This window comes from Parasteatoda tepidariorum, chromosome 5, assembly GCF_982258835.1.
Source record: "Parasteatoda tepidariorum strain Cologne lab strain chromosome 5, Ptep-v5.0, whole genome shotgun sequence".
Classification (NCBI taxonomy): Eukaryota; Metazoa; Arthropoda; class Arachnida; order Araneae; family Theridiidae; genus Parasteatoda; species Parasteatoda tepidariorum.
This window is the reverse complement of record NC_141759.1, coordinates 74948640-74960657: the sequence shown is the minus strand read 5'-3', so window position 1 is coordinate 74960657 and position 12018 is coordinate 74948640. Positions and strand designations below refer to the sequence as shown.

Below are 12018 nucleotides of genomic sequence, written 5' to 3'. Positions count from 1 at the left end.
GCAGCAAACATTTTAGAGGATTTTACATTGCTAGACTGTTTGCTCGATTTGAAAGGTGCCGCTTGCGTTATTCGTATCAACCAGCCATTGCTGGAATTCGAATCCGGGTTACCTCATTGGGAGACGAGCACCCTATTCCCTGAGCCACCATGGCAAGGTACGCTCTTGTCAAAAGTTGGCAAAATAGCATGCGTGAAATTTTAGAAATGGCGTCATATTTGCACATGCAAAATTTGGATCGACCAAAATGAGGAGAGAAAGTCTAACATTCGGCATTGAAATAGGAAAAAAGTTTTTAACTTCCTAAGCTCTTTTTGATAGATGCAAATATTACATGGGTAGAAAGTACTTCATTTCTAAAAGCTTCAGACATGATCTTTCGAATTGCGCCAGCAGTTAAGCCATGTAAAATCTTTCAAAACACTTGCTGCTGAAAGAGAGGTTGTTTAAAGTTCCTCTATTTTTTTCCTCGTCACACCGTCTAAGGAACTCTGTTGCTATGCTCATTTCAATGAGGGAAGTTTCTCTTTCCCCTGATTCTCTCTTGCCGACCCGCAAAGATACCTGTCTTTAGCATTGACTCTACACCACAACATGAAATAGTTACACCTCTTAACCATGGTCACCACCACAGCTTCAGACGAACGGCGAGTGCAGTTCTTTCCATAAACAGACTCTACATAAAGTTAGTATAGAAGTGCTTGATGCAGAATTTTTTGATCCATCTGTGTATATATGTATACAGGGTGTCTATAAAAGAACACCGGGGTTTTGAGGCAAAATATTTTAATGAAATAAAAAACATACATACATGTTTTATACATGACTGAAAAGCTTATATTATCAAGTTTTTTTTAACACTTAGTAAAGTTCTATATGAGCCCCGTTAGTGGCACGGCAGACGTCTAAACGGTATTCTACCTCTTTCCATGTCCTGGAGAGCATGTCTGTGGGGACGGTTGCCACACAATTGACTATTCGTTCCCTGAGATCTTGGTAACCCCAACTCCAGGCTGCATCTTGTCAACGATTTCTTAGGGCTTCGAAGGCATGAAGCTCGGATTCTGTCCACTTTCTCTTGAGACACACTCGGCCTACCCGGCAACTTTTGCTTCTAAACACTTCCTGTTTCCTTAAATGCACTGAACCATTGACAAATGGTTTTTGTCAGAAGGCGGGTTAACACCATAGTTACGTCGAAAGTTTCTTTGTAGGGTAACTAAAGACTTCGTTTCTATGAGCCAAATAACACATTGAGCCTTTTGTTGCGGAGTCGCCATCATTTCAAATTTCGCGACGTCATTTCAAGGTCAACGCCCTGCAGCGCCGCCAACAGTTGATACAAACATTCCCAATTGGTATGAGTAAAACTTTTTGAGCTACTCTTTTCAGAGAAATCGACTAAATTTTGCTATCTTTTATAGTTAGTGAGATATGAATTTTTAAAACCCCGGAGTTCTTTTATAGACACCCTGTATATATATTTACGAAATATGCTTCCCTGATAACCATTCTCAGCATCAACACGTTGAATGCCATGGGAGTAACCGGTGACCGGCACTGAGTTTGTTCGTGTCACCATGGGGGTCACCGGTGACCGGCGAAGCCAAGATTATTAGAAACACATTATTCGATTAAATTTTCCATTTTTCTGTATTATTATCGTTACTAAAATGATTGAGGAAATTAATGCAATATAGAACACACAAAAATAGTTTTACTTATATAGAGATGTCAACTTCAGAGATGCCAACTGCTCCGGACACGCCAAAATAATTTAAAAAACGGTAAATAACTACAAAGTAAATTTTGAAGATATTTGACTATTTTTGCTTGCTTTTTAAAAGGTATAACATACCTGCCAACTTTCACTCTTTCCGAGATTGGATTTTCAGAGTGGTTGTAAAACAATAAATGAAAAACAATCTGACTCAAAAATATATTTACATTTTGATCCCGTTGAAATTCGCTTGCGCAAGGATTATTATGCTTTCATATATTTATGTAGTGGTGGTCAAACTCATTTATAATTATCATTATAATTCAAAAAGTTAATTGGAATAACCTGAATATTGCTACCACTTTAAATATGAAAATAAAATCTTCCGGAAGAGTTGGCAGGTATGGTATAGCATGACATGAGTACTATAAAGTGGTGAAATAAATAAGTCTACGAATTATTTAGAGATAGTGGTGGATAAAAATCTACTAAATTGAATTTATTAAACCAAGAATCACAATTGATAAACTACCACTTTAAAATATATCTTTGCTGTCCGGAGCAAGTTGGCATCGCTGCAACTTGCTCCGGACAGCGAATAAATATTTTCAAGTGGGAGTTTATTAATTGTGATTCTTGGTTTAATAAATTCAATTTAGTAGATTTTTATCCACCTCTATTTCTAAACAATTCGTAAGCTTATATAATTCACCACTTTTTCAGATATGTAATGCTAAACCATTTAAAAAAAACTAGCAAATTTTGTCTAATTTGCAAATTTAGTTAGTAGTTATTTACCGTTTGGCCAGACGGGCAAGCCATGTAAAATTAGCGTGGCATTCAACGTGTTAATAACAGTTCTTTTTCAACAAAAAACACAATCTATTTTTTTTCACAATTGCTGATGAACATTGAGGTTCCGCCACGAAAAGGTTGTTTATTCAGGGTTGCACAACAGCCAAGAAATTGGCTAGCCAGTGCACTCTAGCTGGAGTTTAAACTAATTTCAAGTAAGAGGGGATCTGTAAAAGAAGTACCTTTATGGAACGGAGTACCAACTTTTCAAGTAAGGTAAACAAAGCTTGATTCGGGTCATTAGAACGAGTAAGTAAAGAATCCCTCATTAAAATACGCTTGTTCTTTTTTCTTTTTTTTTCATGCATATTCTATAACTTCTAAACTATTTGTCCAATTGTCTTGAGATTGATCTCGTTCAATTCATCGTAAACAGTTATATCAAAAAAAGTCCTTACATGTTCAGATAGCTCTTGGATAATGTGCATACATAATTACGGGGCGGAATTATTTTTCAGACATTAAAACGCTTGTAATTTTTAAATTATGCGTTCTAAAGACTAGTGTATAGTCTCAATCAATTCAGAGTGAAAAAGTACATTCGAAACATTATTTTACTTGTCTAGATAGTAATGCAATGTAATATGTACAAGTACAAATAAGTACGTTTTGCACATAAAGCTTTTATATCTTCAAAACTTTTCGTTCTATGGTTTCGAGTTTGGTTTCATTCGATTTAGTGTGAAAAAAATACATTAAGAACAATACTTCATTAGTTGAAATATCAGTATTTACAGGGATGCTATGGGTGGCTAAAAATGTAAAAAGTGATAGAAATCAAATTAATTTTTGCTTATTTATTATCGCTTTAATTATTGAATTGTAATTACCATAATGACTTATGGTTCAAATTATTCATATTTAAAACAAAAACATGTACTTTCATTTTCTCAACCTATGTATATATATTTCAAATTATGTTTATATTTATATATGTCAATTTAGATTCGATATTCAAATGTTATATCTACTATATTTATCTATGTCAACCTATGTATACATATTTCAAATTATGTTTATATTTATATGCGTAAATTTAGTTTCGATATTCAAATGTTTATTTACCCAAGCAAAGTGCTTGTAATTTTGTATTAGCAACCACATCGACTGCTAAATTCAAAATGTTATCACTTTAAACATATGTAAATTTCTAGATGTATGGGATAGGGGCCGCTGTGCGGCCCAGGTGCCCAATTTTTTATAAATAAAGTAAGTAAAGCACTTTCATTTTCATCAATTATGTCTTTCATTTTTCAAAAATCAATTACTGTGCATATCAAATCATGATTTATCTTTATTTTTAATTTAAGTCTACAATCAATATTTTTAATGTTATGTAAAAACGTCAATGTGTCATATTTAATTTTTTCATTGTTTTATTATTTCACAAGCAAATTGCTTGATTTTTTTTATGACTACCACAATGTATTCGAATGAACTTCAATGTATGCCATAATTAAATATGTGCTAGTTAAAATATAGAAATTTAATTAGTGAAATATGTATCAATTTATGTTAATATTTATTTATGTCAACTTATGTATATATATGTCAAATTATGTTTATATTTATATATGTCAACTTAGATACGATGAATCAGATATTCAAATGTTATATTTACTCAAGCAAAGTGCTTGTTTTTCTATTAGCTACCACATCGACTGCTAAATTCAAAATGTTATTACTATAAATTTTCTGTAAATTTCTAGATGTATGAGATAGGGGCCGCTGAGTGGCCCAGGTGCCCAATTTTTGTAAATAAAGTAAAAGTAAAGTAAAATTTAACTCTTCAGTTCTGAAGATCCATATAAAAACAAAATATAACTTTTCTTCCATTTAATTTTTTTCAAACGTGAATTGTTTACAAAATGCGAAGAACTATCGCCATCGCTTTCCTCATCATTAGCATTTCTTTTAAAGAATTGCTTTACATTTTCTGCTATATCTGTCGTATCTGTATCCTTTGCAACATCTGGCTTTAGGACGTGGAGTGCAGCCACATCCGTAAATAGTGCACAATCTTCTGGGATAGCCATATGGTGTGGCGACTACTTGCCTCTCGTATCGTCGTAAAGTCTCTCTTCTGCCATAATCATGAGGATGTTGTAAAATATTGCCTAGTGCATTTGAAAGAGATGTGCAGTGAATCTCATAGGGCAAGACGATGCTCAGAAGAAAAATAATTGCAATCAAACCGACTTTTTTCATCATTTCCTAAAGTAAACAAAAAGTTAATTAATATAAAAGTAGTTATTAAATTGTATGCATGAACAGTGTGCTGAAAGAAAAAAAAAGAAAAGAAATACCGAATTTTTGATCTAATAGTCGGATTTTCAAGTGCCAAGGCTGCAAACTACTACGCATTTTGCAAGCATTTTATGTCTTTTGCTAAATGGTACAGTGTAGAATGCTATGGTGAAAAGGCCTTCTTTAATAACAATCAAATTTAAGAACGTAAACAATAAAAACCAATACATATGATGGTGTGACACTTGTTATACAACCCTATCTAACCTTCCATTTCAACCCGTTGCCTGCCACAGAAGTTGTACATAATCATAAATATTGTGCATGATCACAGTGCCCTCTGTTGGTCAAGCGGAGATATATAATAATGTCTAAACACTGTTTGGTGTTTACTGTTTTGACATTGAGGTATGTCCATTTCTGTACTTGTTCTTTGTAACAGAATTTATTTAATTAGCGCAAGCGGTATAATTAGGTTTGAAATCAGAATTAAAAACATACTTTAACTAAATAAACATACCTCTTTTTTGGCAGATTTCGATTTTTGACCGTAGAATAATTGCAATCGGGAACATATTGTCGAATTAGTTTGTACAGGAGAGTGGTTGAAAGCCTGGGTCCCTCAATGTTAGTCTCCCTTTTTGCGAATTTCGCCATATCAAAGAAGTTTCTATATTTCAGCCAATTCCCTACTCTTTTTTTTTAATTTTTTATTCGACCGATTTCCTTCAAATGCCAGATTTACCATTTAAAATTATGCAGATTAAATTAATGTAAAATTTTACACCTTACAATTCAAAATTTTTCAACTGTAAGCAAATTAACAACACAAAAACAATACTAAAAATAGTTGTTGTTGTTGACGTATGCCTGTTTAGGCAGAGGGGGTGCGATTGTTCTTGTTTTCCAGTGGCGCTATCTATGGCCAAGAATTCGACTTCTGCCACACCATACGTCACACCCGTTTATAGGGCGGACCCATTCATACATTCATTCATTCATCCACAGATTGTAATTTTGACCTGAATCAGAGAACAATCGATCTCCAATCCAGTACCCCCAGAGGTCTTGATTTGTTATGGGAACATGGAGGACTTTTGCAACTCGACAGATTTAACGTGCATCTGTCACTTTACTACACGGGAAGTCTTCGTCCAGTGGGGTTCGAACCCACGAACTCTCGGACATGGATCCAGCGCCCTACCGACCAGGCTACCCCGGCGTACAAAAAATAGTGATTATAAGAAATAGTTTTTAACACGGAATTATCTTCAAATAAACAAACTTTATGATTGTGTAAAAAATATTTTTTGACAGATTTGCGTTATGAGAACGGTAGATAGCGAATTAAACAAAAATAAACAGCAAAAGGCCCAAATTTCGACCTCTTTTCTTTATAAACTTTTAAGACCATATTCTCCAGATTGGCGGTATGTTTATTTTATTTTATAACCATCGTTGAACAGCCGTTCCAATATTTTGAGTTTCCACTATCAATGTTCAATTTCGTCGTAACCTTGCAATTTTGAACCCAATCCAAATGACAAGAGAACTCCTAAATCAAGTATTAGGAGAATTTTGCAATCGTGGAGGACTTTTTGATGGAATCAACCCGCATTTGCATTACATGAAGAAACAATCACGAAAACCTAATCACGATACAATCACGAAAATCTAATCATGGTTAGTCTGACGGCAAAGGGACTTTAACCCATGTTCCGTCTGCCACTGAGGATATTTTACGTCAGCATTGTGGTGTTTTGCCTTATTGCATGAACATATTGGTTTCAAATCAAGCATGGTATTCGAACATAAATTTTTTAAAGCTCTACTTTTATATTTAAAGATTTAAGAGGGCAGAGAATTCACAAAGATTATATTCTTACAAAACAAACATATAAAAATGATGACAATTGTATTATAAATTATCCATTTTTGTCTCTTATTCTTCACCGCTAATTAAGTTTTCCTATGTCAACACCCAGATTAAGTTTTATGTGATGTACTGCAATTAGAAATAAATAGAATATTTATCAGACCGTAGGGCGGTTATACTGTAAATATCATTAGTGATACTGTAAATATTCTGTAAATATCTTTTCTTCTTTGAGCTGGGCACCTGAGCCCCGCAGAGGTCCCTATCCCATCCATCATGTTTGCTTTGATAGTTGCTGTAGAAATTTTTAAGGTCTATTTGGTGGCTGATTAGCGATACTGTAAATATTAAACTGAACTGAACTGTATGAAATATCTGGTCACCTGAGGCCGCTTGTGGCCCTTTTCCCTACCATCTTGAGGTTAATGAGGTTGGAGCTTCGATGAGGTTGTGGAATGCAAATGAAGTAAAGGAGTATTCATGTGGATCATTGAGGTTCTGACTATGCAATTATATGCAGTAGAGTGATAAGACTATATTGTAAAATTATGAACTTGAGATACGCTGGTATTGTGAAAATGAGGTTATGTATATGCTAGTGATGTCGGGAATATGTTGCATCACTGCAATAGTGTGCTGTTATTAGTGTGATGTCCTCAGTCAAATTTTAAAATAGAAATATTTCATTGAAATATACTGTAAATATCATCACATTACAAATGGCATATTACACAGTAAATATCAACGAGAGTGGTAATCCATTATGATTTAAAAAAATTAAATTTCTTACATAGTTTTTAAATTTTACATTAAGTTTAGATCAAAAAAACAGTAGGTATTATCGTCATGAGAAAACGTCATATTTTCAGCAAAAGTAATTGGATGATAATATGCATCTTGCCGAAATATTTGATCTGTTTTATTGACACAAACTGTAGGGAAGAATTTTGTATCGTGGTAAACAACGAAATTTTTCTTAAGGATTAGTTTTTTAAAAAAATTTATTTAAAAGCTCTTTTTTTTATTATATTCGTTTAGTTATTATATCAAGAAAAATTTTGTCAAATTAATCATTCAATATTTTTCATTTTATTTTTAAGTGCAGCATGTTGATTACCGATAGAATTTTATTATTTTTATAGAAGTTTAAAATTAGAACTTCCAATATTCTATTAATGCCTTTGCTTTTAACCCCTTGCCCTCCGATGATTTATCTTAGAAGACATCAAAAGACACCAATCTAAAATTAAAAATTTCTATACCTTAATAATTACTAACCAGATTATTTCAAGAATTTCAAAAATTACATAAAAAGAAGACTGTATTATGTGTTTTAAATGTATTAGTGCTTAAATTAGTTCAAGCACCATTTTAAAATACTCGAAATGCAGAAAGGTTAAGCTGACATTTTATTACATTTGTTAATAAAATATTTTTTTCTATTAAAAAAATATTAAAAATACTTACTGAAGGTAGTAATTTGTCTTTTGAACAGTATTGTTTTAAATATAGTTGGAATATAATAATTATAAACTAGCGAGTATTAATTGTAAACAAATATGAGCCAGCCCAGAAGTTGCACATTCACTCAATATTCAAAGCAACTGTATAAAAATAATTTAAAAGCTTTGTGGAAGAGGCAGGCAAGTGACATTTTCCGAGATACTATAATCAAGGCAAGAAAAAAAAGTGATCCCCGAACTATTTTATTAAAGATTTATTAGAAGACAAGGCTAATAATTCTTTGCCTTATTTTATTTACAACAGACTAATTTGAAGTAAAATTCAAGCAAGCATACTCAAAATTAATATGGATCAGTTACGTTAAAATTAAAGTGAAAGTAAAAACAGTTCTGTTACATTAAACATGCCCATATTGATGCAATCACCTTATTTTATTTTCTCTGATTCTTAAATATCCTTAAAAATAGCACTTACCTGGTTCTTCCACTAAACTTTTCAAATAAAGCAAAGTTTGTGTAGTTATGTCAGCATTTAAAAATTCCTCACGCGATTATTAGGTCTTACATATTTTTTAAAATTGTTTTTGCAACGTAGCGGTGAAAGTTATTGTAAATCATATTTACTAATTTAATAAACAAGAGGTAAAATATTGCAACGACCTTAAATATTTAACACAAGATCTTCTGTTAAAATGGGAAAAATCGGTGTTTGTATATATTAGGTTTAAGCATTGATTAAAATAAACATTGTTATGATTACAGAGGGGAATACATTTTTTGTTGCATTTATACAAAGAACTTGATCTTGAGCCGCGATGGCTCAGGGGATAGAGCGTTCGCCTTCCAATGAGGTGGGTGAACCGGGTTCGAATCCCACCGATGGATACGAATCCGCATCCGACTCGCATCGACCACAGTGCTGACGTGAAATATCCTAAGTGGTAGACGGATCATGGGTTAGAGTCGCAGTGCCGTCAGGCTAACCGTGGGAAGTTCTCGTTGTCTTCCTCTCTAAGTAACGCAAAGGCGGGTTAGTTTCATCAAAAAGTCCTCGATGAAGGAAAAATTTCTCCCAATACATGATCCAGGAGTTCCCTTGTCTTCTGAATCGGGTTCAAAATTTCAAGGAACATAGTTGAATATTAGTGGTCGTAAACCCAAACTATTGGGTCGGCTGTTCAACGACGGTTATAAAATAAAGTACTTGATCTTGCCTTATTCGGATGTGCTGATTTTAAATCTGAAATTAGTTTTGCTCCTGAAGCTATAGATTTAAAAGTGTTATATATAAAAGGGGTTTGCGTAAATTGTGAAAAACGTCTATGTCATTTCTGGTACATCATCAGGATTAAAATTCCATTGGAACTTGTCACCTGAAATGTCGTCGCAAGCGGCTAGGGGCGCTTTCATATTATGATGCACAAGATGAAACTGTTCCTAATAATGAAGCGCTCCTTACGGTGAACGAGGACATTTCCGTAAATGGGCTCCTATACCATTTTTATAATGATAAAGTGTCCAAACTCCTCTAGAAGTTTGGCACAACCTTTATGCCACTCCCTCTGTTGTGTATAACATTTTTAAACTTGCACATTTCGACAAAAAATAGACAAAAACGGTCACTTTAAAAGTAACTGTTGCTTGGATAGGGAAACCAATGGCCTATTTAAAATCAGCGAAGAGAAAAATGTTCGGGATCCTTTAAAAAAATCAAGCAACAGAAAACAAAGAGAAATGTTATCTAATATTAAGTGTTATTTATTCCATTGCGTATACTTTGTACTTAATATATCTGACACTTTGTGTACTTAATATTTCTAAGTACTTAGCACTCGAAATCAATAAATATTGATGTTAGCAAATACATTTTGTATCAATTCATTTTAAACATGTAAAATGTAAAACCACCAAAACAAATAAAAAATAGGTTTTAAATCTTTGGAATTTCTCATCTAGATGGCAGCCGCATTTTAAATTTTACATTGATGCCTAGGTAAGTACTTTATTTACCTCACACTAGAGTTCCACAATGGCGATAGGCAACGGCCTGGGAATGAAATTAAACACAATATTTGGAGAAAATTAAAAGCAATTATAAAATAGTTGATTTAAAATTTTAAAAATGTTCGTTAAAAACTGAGCAAGATATAAGTATTTATACTAGTTCTTTTACGCTGCGCATGCACAAATTTGAATATCTTAATAATTTCAAACACTTTTCTAAGTAGTTTTTATACTTTTCAAAGAAAGCTCAAAGCAATAAAGGGTTTATCCACAGATATTATCTTGTACAATTAAACAAAATTTATTAAAAATGAGACCCGATTATTGCAAAGAATTATGATTTGCTTTCATATTTTGTCGCATGATACAAAATAAAATTTGTGAATAACTCCTGCTCGCTTTTAGCTTTCTTTTGAAAAGTACGAAAACTACTTAGAAAATTGTTTGAAACTTTTTAAATTTTTAAGAAATTCAAACCAAATTTTTTTTTCTTAGTTGCCAAATACGATTCACTACAAAATTATGAAATTTTTTTTTAATTTTTTTCAGTGCATGCGCAGTATAAAGGAATTAGCTTAAATACTCATAACCTACTCAGTTTTTAACGAATTTTTTGAAAATTTGCAACTAATCTTAAATTCCTCCAAAAAGTTTGTTTGATTCAATTGAATATCTATAAAGTTATAACGAAAAAACGTAAGGTTAAAATATTATTACAAAGAGAGAGAGAGAAAGAGATTAGTTTAATATTTTGTCAACACTGACTGGCGTATGATACATATGCGCATCTATAAAAGAACTATCTTAAATACTCATAACTTACGCAGTTTTTAACGAATTTTTTTGAAAATTTGCAACTAATCTTAAATTCCTCCAAAAAGTTTGTTTGACTCAATTGAATATCTATAAAATTATAACGAAAAAACGTAAGGTTAAAAAATTATTACAAAGAGAGAGAGAGAGATTAGTTTAATATTTTGTCAACACTGACTGGCGTATGCGCATGTATAAAAGAACTAGCTTAAATACTCATAACTTACGCAGTTTTTAACGAATTTTTTGAAAATTTGCAACTAATCTTAAATTCCTCCAAAAAGTTTGTTTGATTCAATTGAATATCTATAAAGTTATAACGAAAAAACGTAAGGTTAAAATATTATTACAAAGAGAGAGAGAGAAAGAGATTAGTTTAATATTTTGTCAACACTGACTGGCGTATGATACATATGCGCATCTATAAAAGAACTATCTTAAATACTCATAACTTACGCAGTTTTTAACGAATTTTTTTGAAAATTTGCAACTAATCTTAAATTCCTCCAAAAAGTTTGTTTGACTCAATTGAATATCTATAAAATTATAACGAAAAAACGTAAGGTTAAAAAATTATTACAAAGAGAGAGAGAGAGATTAGTTTAATATTTTGTCAACACTGACTGGCGTATGCGCATGTATAAAAGAACTAGCTTAAATACTCATAACTTACGCAGTTTTTAACGAATTTTTTGAAAATTTGCAACCAATCTTAAATTCCTCCAAAAAGTTTGTTTGATTCAATTGAATATATATAAAATTATAACGAAAAAACGTAAAGTGAAAAAATTATTACAAAGAGAGAGAGAGAGGGAGATTAGTTTAATATTTTGTCAACACTGTTACGAAGTTTTGAAAATGTTTGAAATGAAATGTTTAAAATTAAAATAATTACCTTCAAATTTTAGAAGAATCTTTCTTGAATGTCGGAATGAGTTGTCTAAACCTTCTCTTTGAGTTAGGGTGATATTTATTCAAGTTAACTCTTCCTCTGACTTAGATAGTAATTATTTCAAGCGTCAAAACACTGGGGCAAAACC

The 12018-nt window shown here is 32.3% G+C and overlaps 1 long non-coding RNA gene across 1 annotated transcript; it reads right to left on the bottom strand.

The window, feature by feature from the left end:
• Positions 1-4396: 4396 nt before the first annotated feature.
• Positions 4397-12018, bottom strand: LOC147809516 (uncharacterized). The gene is made up of 2 exons (XR_015433791.1): positions 11874-12018; positions 4397-4789 (listed from the first exon to the last, which is right to left on the bottom strand). It is a non-coding gene; the product is annotated as an uncharacterized LOC147809516 (long non-coding RNA).